The following is a 7811-nucleotide window of genomic DNA, read 5'->3' on the forward strand; positions in this document are numbered from 1 at the left end:
GTTCTTCTTCACTTTCTGCCATAAGGGTGGTGTCATCCGCACATCTGAGGTTATTGATATTTCTCCCAGCAATCTTGATTCCAGCTTGTGTTTCTTCCATCCCAGCATTTCTCATGATGTACTCTGCATATAAGTTAAATAAGCAGGGTGACAATATACAGCCTTGACATACTCCTTTTCCTATTTGGAACCAGTCTGTTGTTCCATGTCCAGTTCTAACTGTTGCTTCCTGACCTGCATACAGGTTTCTCAAGAGACAGGTCAGATGGTCTGGTATTCCCATCTCTTTCAGAATTGTCCACAGTTTATTGTGATCCACACAGTCAAAGGCTTTGGCATAGTCAATAAAGCAGAAATAGATGTTTTTCTGGAACTCTCTTGCTTTTTCGATGATCCAGCAGATATTGGCAATTTGATCTCTGGTTCCTCTGCCTTTTCTAAAACCAGCTTGAATATCTGGAAGTTCATGGTTCTCGTATTGCTGAAGCCTGGCTTGGAGAATTTTGAGCATTACTTTACTAGCATGTGAGATGAGTGCAATTGTGCGGTAGTTTGAGCATTCTTTGGCATTGCCTTTCTTTGGGATTGGAATGAAAACTGACCTCTTCCAGTCCTGTGGCCACTGCTGAGTTTTCCAAATTTGCTGGCATATCGAGTGCAGCACTTTCACAGCATCACCTTTGAGGATTTGAAATAGCTCAACTGGAATTCCATCACCTCCACTAGCTTTGTTCGTAGTGATGCTTTCTAAGGCCCACTTGACTTCACATTCCAGGATGTCTGGCTCTAGGTGAGTGATCACACCATCGTGATTATCTGGGTTGTGAAGATCTTTTCTGTACAGTTCTTCTGTGTATTCTTGGCACCTCTTCTTAATATCTTCTGCTTCTGTTAGGTCCATACCATTTCTGTCCTTTATCGAGCCCATCTTTGCATGAAATGTTCCTTTGGTATCTCTAATTTTCTTGAAGTGATCTCTAGTCTTTCCCAATCTGTTGTTTTCCTCTATTTCTGTGCTTTGATTGCTGAGGAAGGCTTTCTTATCTCTCCTTGCTATTCTTTGGAACTCTGCATTCAGATGGGAATATCTTTCCTTTTCTCCTTTGCTTTTCACTTCTCTTCTCTTCCCAGCTATCTGTAAGGCCTCCTCAGACAGCCATTTTGCTTTCTTGCATTTCTTTTCCATGGGGATGGTCTTGATCCCTGTCTCCTGTACAATGTCACGAACCTCTGTCCATAGTTCATCAGGCACTCTGTCTATCAGGTCTAGTCCCTTAAATCTATTTGTCACTTCCACTGTATACTCATAAGGGATTTGATCTAGGTTATACCTGAATGGACTAGTGGTTTCCCCTACTTTCTTCAATTTAAGTCTGAATTTGGCAATAAGCAGTTCATTATCTGAGCCACAGTCTGCTCCTGGTCTTGTTTTTGTTGTCTGTATAGAGCTTCTCCATCTTTGGCTGCAAAGAATATGATCAATCTGATTTTGGTGTTGACCATCTGGTGATGTCCACGTGTAGAGTCTTCTCTTGTGTTGTTGGAATAGGGTGTTTGCTGTTACCAGTGCGTTCTCTTGGCAAATCTCTATTAGCCTTTGCCCTGCTTCATTCTGTACTCCAAGGCCAAACTTGCCTGTTACGCCGGGTGTTTCTTGACTTCCTACTTTTGCATTCCAGTCCCCTATAATGAAAAGGACATCTTTTTTGGGTGTTAGTTCTAGAAGGTCTTGTAGGTCTTCATAGAACCTTTCAACTTCAGCTTCTTCAGCGTTACTGGTTGGGGCATAGACTTGGATTACTGTGATATTGAATGGTTTGCCTTGGAAACGAACAGAGATCATTCTGTCGTTTTTGAGATTGCATCCAAGTACTGCCTTTTGGACTCTTTTGTTGACCATGATGGCTACTCCATTGCTTCTAAGGGATTCTTGCTCACAGTAGTAGATATAATGGTCATCTGAGTTAAATTCACCCATTCCAGTCCATCTTAGTTCGCTTATTCCTAGAATGTCGACGTTCACTCTTGGCATCTCCTGTTTGATGACTTCCAGTTTGCCTTGATTCATGGACCTAACATTCCAGGTTCCTATGCAATATTGCTCTTTACAGCATAGGAGTTTGCGTCTATCAGCAGTCACATCCACAGTTGGGTATCGTTTTTAAGGGGAATTTGCTGTTTGCCTCAGGAAACTCAAACAGCGGCTCTGTATCAATCTAGAGGGGTGGGATGGGGAGGGAGATTCAATAGGGAGGGGGTATATGTATACCTGTGGCTGATTCATGTTGAGGTCTGACAGAAAACAAAATTCTCCAGTAAAAAAACAAAAAGAGGCGCTACCATGCTCGGCCAATCAGAGAGCAGAGTGGGGCCCCTCCCCGCCGGTGATTGGAGGAGCGGAATGGGCTGGGGCGGTGGCTCTGGCGCATGCACTCCTCCTCGGTACAGTTTGCAGACTGCTGTGAGTCCGTGCTCCTGCCCTGCGCGAGTCCGCAAGCCACTTTCCCTGCTGTCTTAACCCGCTGGGCTCTGCGATGCCGGTGGACCTCAGCAAGTGGTCCGGGCCTTTGAACCTGCAGGAAGTGGATGAGAGGCCGCAGCACCCTCCGCGGCAGGGCGGAGGTCGACGAACTGGGCAAAGTGCTGACACCCACCCAGGTTAAGAACCGGCCCACCAGCATTACATGGGATGGCCTTGATCCAGGTAAATTGTACACCTTGGTCTTGACAAATCCGGTGCTCTCAGCACGAAGGACCCCAAATACAGGGAATGGCACCATTTCCTGGTGATCAACATGAAGGGCAACAACATCAGCAGTCACAGTTCTCTCCGATTATGTGGGCTCTGGGCCTCCCAACGGCACAGCCTGCACTGCTACATCTGACTGGTTTACGAGCAGGGAAGACCACTGAAGTGTGACGATCCCATTCTCAGCAACCTATCTGGAGACCACCGTGGCCAATTCAAGGTGGCCTCTTTCCGCAAAAAGTATGACCTCTGTACCCTAGTGGCTGGCACGTGTTACCAGGCTGAATGGGATGATTATGTGCCCAAACTCTAGGAGCAGCTGTCTGGGAAGTAGAGGAGATGGACACTGTCCCAGAGTTCCCAAAGAGTGTTTCAGTTTAGAGATACATGTAGATTTTCCCCCATCTCCCTGCCCAAGCCCTGAGTGGTCAGATTTAGATTTAGGGTGACTTTTCTTTCCTTCTGCCTGTCTTGTATAATTTTAGGGAGTTTATATTTTGGTCAAATTTGAACTCCATTTTGGTGGGGGATTCTTTTGTACTGTGATGGGGTTTATCAAAAATGTTAATACAAGAAAAACAACCCCAGACTTGAAAGAAGAAAAAAAATTCTGGTAAAAAGACCAGGTCTGCAGTATTAGAGCAGAGCTTCAAAGAATCTTTAAGGGAGGTTGAAAACAAAATAAGAGATTGATTGCCTCCACCTTTGTGAGCCTGAGCACAGAATTGTGTGTGAAGGCACCTACTGGCACGTGTTTTCACGGCCCCGTCTCACCAAGACAACCAGGGGTTGGCATGTCCACTAACCCTCAACGTCTCAGGATGGTTGCTGGGTGTCAGTGTCCCGCTCTGGCTCCTTTAAAGAGCAATACTGGAAAAAGCTCAAGAGAAGTCACTTTGCTGTTAAAGCCTGACCATCTAGATGAGCAGCAGGGCTGGGTAAGAGGTTATCATAAATTCGAAAGTCGGTGCTTGTTAAATTGATTCCTCTTTGGTGTAAAAAAGAAAGCCAGTCTGGAGTTGGTGAATGCTGTGTTAATTTTGCTGTTTGCTTATAGTTGAACAAAAATAAAAAGACTGTGTAGATGGAAAAAAAAATGAAAAGAAATGAAAAAATCAGGATGAACATTTTAAATTATTTTAAATATTTCTGACTTCAAATTTCTAGTTTATGTAAATAAATTGTGTTGTTTTATACAAATATTTAATTCAGAAAAGCCTATGGAACAACTAAAAATCATAATACATCAACCAGAGGTCTATCTCTCTAGATATACATGCATACACACACCACTATAGTATATATTTATAAAAATAGAATTGTATTGTATATTGCTTTGTAGCCTCCTTTTTTTTCTTGCAACATATTGTGACAAATTTCTCATGTGCTTAAACTTTATTTTTCAATGACTGCATATTAAATCTTTATATAAATAAAAAAAAAAGTACTTGCAGAACAATCACAGAGATAATAGTGAGTTTGCTGCAGCCCTACTGGCTGCTGCACCTGCCACTGGAGAATACAGGACTTTGGAGGTGGCACATATCTTGTTGGTTCCAGAGCCCTCAATCAGCTAGTCTCATTGAGGGTTCATGCCCCGTGGGGGTGCCGAGAAAGTCCAGTTTTGTCGAAGATGGCAAAGTGCAGGGGAAAGGAGAGGGGATGTGAGCAACCACAATGTCTTTTAGGTGAACTTCCTTTTTTTGCAGAGTGCTTGAATGTGACTGTGCCTACATCCCAGTGCCTTGGATGTGTAATAGGAACTTACATCCTAGTCATTCACATTCCTGAACTTGACAGGATCCAGCGGGGCTGGTCCTGAATGATTTGTCTTCCTTTGTGTTTGTGTCAGAACTCCAAGAGGGTGGATGGTTTGGGCTGCGCCAAGAGGAATTCAGGTTGGAGAAGTTAGTTCCTGCCACCTTTTAAATGACACGTGGTTGGTCAGCAACTACCTAAAGAAATGGAGATTGTAGCAGAAAGCTATAGATTTTCAACGAACTCCCTTTCTTTTTTTCTTTCTTTCCTGCCCCACCCCTGCAGGACACACAGCTTGAATATATTTTTCAGTCCTCTTGGCAGTTTGGTGATAGTTTTGACAAATGGACTGTTGATAGAAGTGATAGCTGCAATTTCTAGGCCCTGCATCTAAAATACATCCTGTGTCATGGACTTCCTTGGCTGTCCAGTGGTTAGGACTCTGCTCCCAAGACAGGGGGCCTGCCAGGTTCGATCCCTGGTCGGGAAACTAAGATCCCACATACTGCCTGGCCTAAAAAATGAAACAAACAACCCTCCTGAGTGATAGACACTCCATACTGGCTCTCTCTTGACTTGTTGACCAGACAGATGCAGAAGACCCAGTGCAGAACTCCAAAGTCTAGAGGGCTCCAAGGGGTTCAGGAGATAGAGGGGCAACTAAATGGAAGGTGCCTGGGTCCCTGAAGGACTCCATGGAGTAGAGCAACTCTTGCTTATCCCTCCTCCCTTGCCAGCTCAGTGTGGCCTGTGATGTAAGCAAGAAGCAGACTTTTGTTGCATTAAGCCCCTGAGATTTGGGAGTTGTTTGTGAAAGCACTGAGCCAGCTCTTAACACAGCAACCTTCCAACCTTCCTCACTGGTCCTGTCTCATCTCCCTGAACTTCCAGTTATACTGTTAAGTACTTAGGCGACAAGGTTAAAGAGCAGGCAGAGGTCCTGGTGCTGGACAGTTGGCACAGACACTGGGAGGTGAAGGAGAAAGGGAGCCCTGGTCTGTTGACTGTCTGTGTTACTCTGTCACTACCATGTGCCAGCATGTGCAGGAAGTTCTCCTGTCAGAGTGTGACTGTGGTTGGCACAATACCTGCTGTTTCCAGAAGTGCTGGCTTTTAAGAAGAAGGCGGCTCTGTGGAAACTGGGCCCTCCTGTTCCTGCAGAAGTTCTGTGTCCATGATCCTCTGAGCACTGGAGACCATGAATGGGGACAGGCCCTGCCCATCCTGGGACATCAAGCTGCTGTCCAAGGCATGCAGGAATGGAGCAGATTCTTCTTCGTTATGGTGAAAAAATTCCAGGTTCAGGGTCAGACAGATGTAGGTTTCAAGTTTGCTTTGATATTTGACTAACCATGGACAATCTTAATATCTTAAAATTTCATTTTTTCACATTTATTTCTTTTCTATCTATTTAACCTATAAATCTAGAGATATATACTCTGATATGCATCTATTTTATCTATGTATCTATCTATCTAATCTATCTATCCATCTATCTATCTAATCTTCCTTGGTGGCTCACATGGTAAAAAATCTGCCTGCAATGTGGGAGACTGATTCCATCCCCTAGTTGGGAAGATCTTCTGGAGAAGAGAATAGCAACCCAGTCCAGGATTCTTACCTGCAGAAGTGTCCATTCATGTACTAGAAACTGTATTCAGAGGGCTTACAACAGGGAGATCTCTGAGCCAAGGAGGATCCCATCTTGCTTTGGATCATATTGTGGAGGGTGTTTTAGAGGATGAGAGGGGAGTTGAGGGACTTGCTCTCCCCACTGTGGTATCTATAGTATCAGAGTGAAATGGGACCCCAGGGGACCTGCAGGAACTTCAGGTTTGAGCCTCCCTGAAGAATGATCACCAAGCCAGACTTCTTCCCCCCTTGCTCCTGGCTTCCTCACTCCAGGCCTATCTCTTCAGTGGACTACCCTTTGGTTTTGAGCCCAGACGAGATCTGAGCACTGTCATCTTTCTTTGATTTATTACATAAACCACATGCTGTTGAGGGGTTGGAGAGGCTTGGGCTTGAATACCACCTCTGGGAACTTCCCTGGTGGTCCAGTGGCTAAGACTCCATGCTTCCAATGCAGGGGGCCCAGGTTCAATCCCTGATCAGGGAACTAGATCCCACATGCCACAGCTAAAAGTTCATATGCCATTTAGTTCATATGCTAAATATCCTGCATGCCACAATGAAGATCAAAGATCATGTGTGCTGCAACTAAGACCTGGTGCAGCCAAACAAATACATAAAAATAAATATTTGAATACCACCTCTGTAAGTAGCTGTGTGATCTTGAGCATGGCACTGAACCGCTCAGAACCTCAGTGTCTTTCTCTGTAAACTGGGTTACTGTGAGGATTACAAGAAATTGAATTCTCTCAATAGTGTGTAAACCACCTAGCTCCATGCCTGATATGCAGGTATCCTGGGATGATACTCAGGTTGACTGGCCACAGACAGGCCACTGCCATCAAACCCAGCCTGTCCTGCTAACTGTTGATAATGTCTGCAGTTTCCCACCAAAGAGCCTTCAACCTGATCAGAATGTGATTGTCTGTATCCTGTGGCTGTGACCATGTGGGCTCCAGGGACACCTTGGCTGTTTCCTATTTTATCCAGACTCATCTCTTTTTCTTTCCTGCCAGGTACCTGAAGCTTCCTGCCTGGGGTGAGTTCTTTTGTCAAACCAGATGGCTTCCCTGCCAGTCCGGTGACTTGGAGTCAGAAACATACAGATCCTCTTTTTAATATAAGATGAGGTGGGGTTGGAAGTTAATAGGATGGGAACCCAGTCATTCTCTTCTAAGTGCTGTCACTAGTGCGGGGGCAGGGGGACTGCCTAAAGATCAGGTGAGCCAACTTTCGCCCGTTGTCTGAGAAGATCGCAGGGAGCCCATTGCCTGTGGTGACCTTCAGGGCTGTCAATTACCCAACACAACGTCCATCCACCCTCAAATTTAATACAGAAATCAGGTGTGTTGTGAAAGGGCCTGAAAAGGCTTTAATTTTCTCCACTGTCGAAGGCTCCGTAATGACTGGAGTGTCCCCGGCACAAAGGCACCGTCCATCATGTGCTTTGTTGAATACAACCCTTAGCCCAGCTGTGCAGTCTTCCCAGACAGCTCAACAATGGGGCTCAATCAAGGCTCAGAACTTCTCCTCCCATCCTCTCAGACTGGCTCCTGCTTCCCTCTTTCTGGGAGAAAGGAGTCCGTTGTTGGGTATTTCTCTGATGCTTATCGTTGGCTGATAGGACGTCTCTGCTGATTCCTGTGACCCTTGACGTGGTGTTCTGTAACCT

General features: G+C 45.3%; 1 pseudogene; it reads left to right on the forward strand.

The window, feature by feature from the left end:
- Positions 1 to 2534: 2534 nt before the first annotated feature.
- On the forward strand, positions 2535 to 3083 carry LOC145525711 (phosphatidylethanolamine-binding protein 1 pseudogene; annotated as a pseudogene).
- The last annotated feature ends 4728 nt before the right edge of the window (positions 3084 to 7811 follow it).

The sequence above is a fragment of the Giraffa tippelskirchi genome, chromosome 2, assembly GCF_054371585.1.
Source record: "Giraffa tippelskirchi isolate mGirTip1 chromosome 2, T2T-mGirTip1v1.2.pri, whole genome shotgun sequence".
In the NCBI taxonomy this organism is placed as follows: Eukaryota; Metazoa; Chordata; class Mammalia; order Artiodactyla; family Giraffidae; genus Giraffa; species Giraffa tippelskirchi.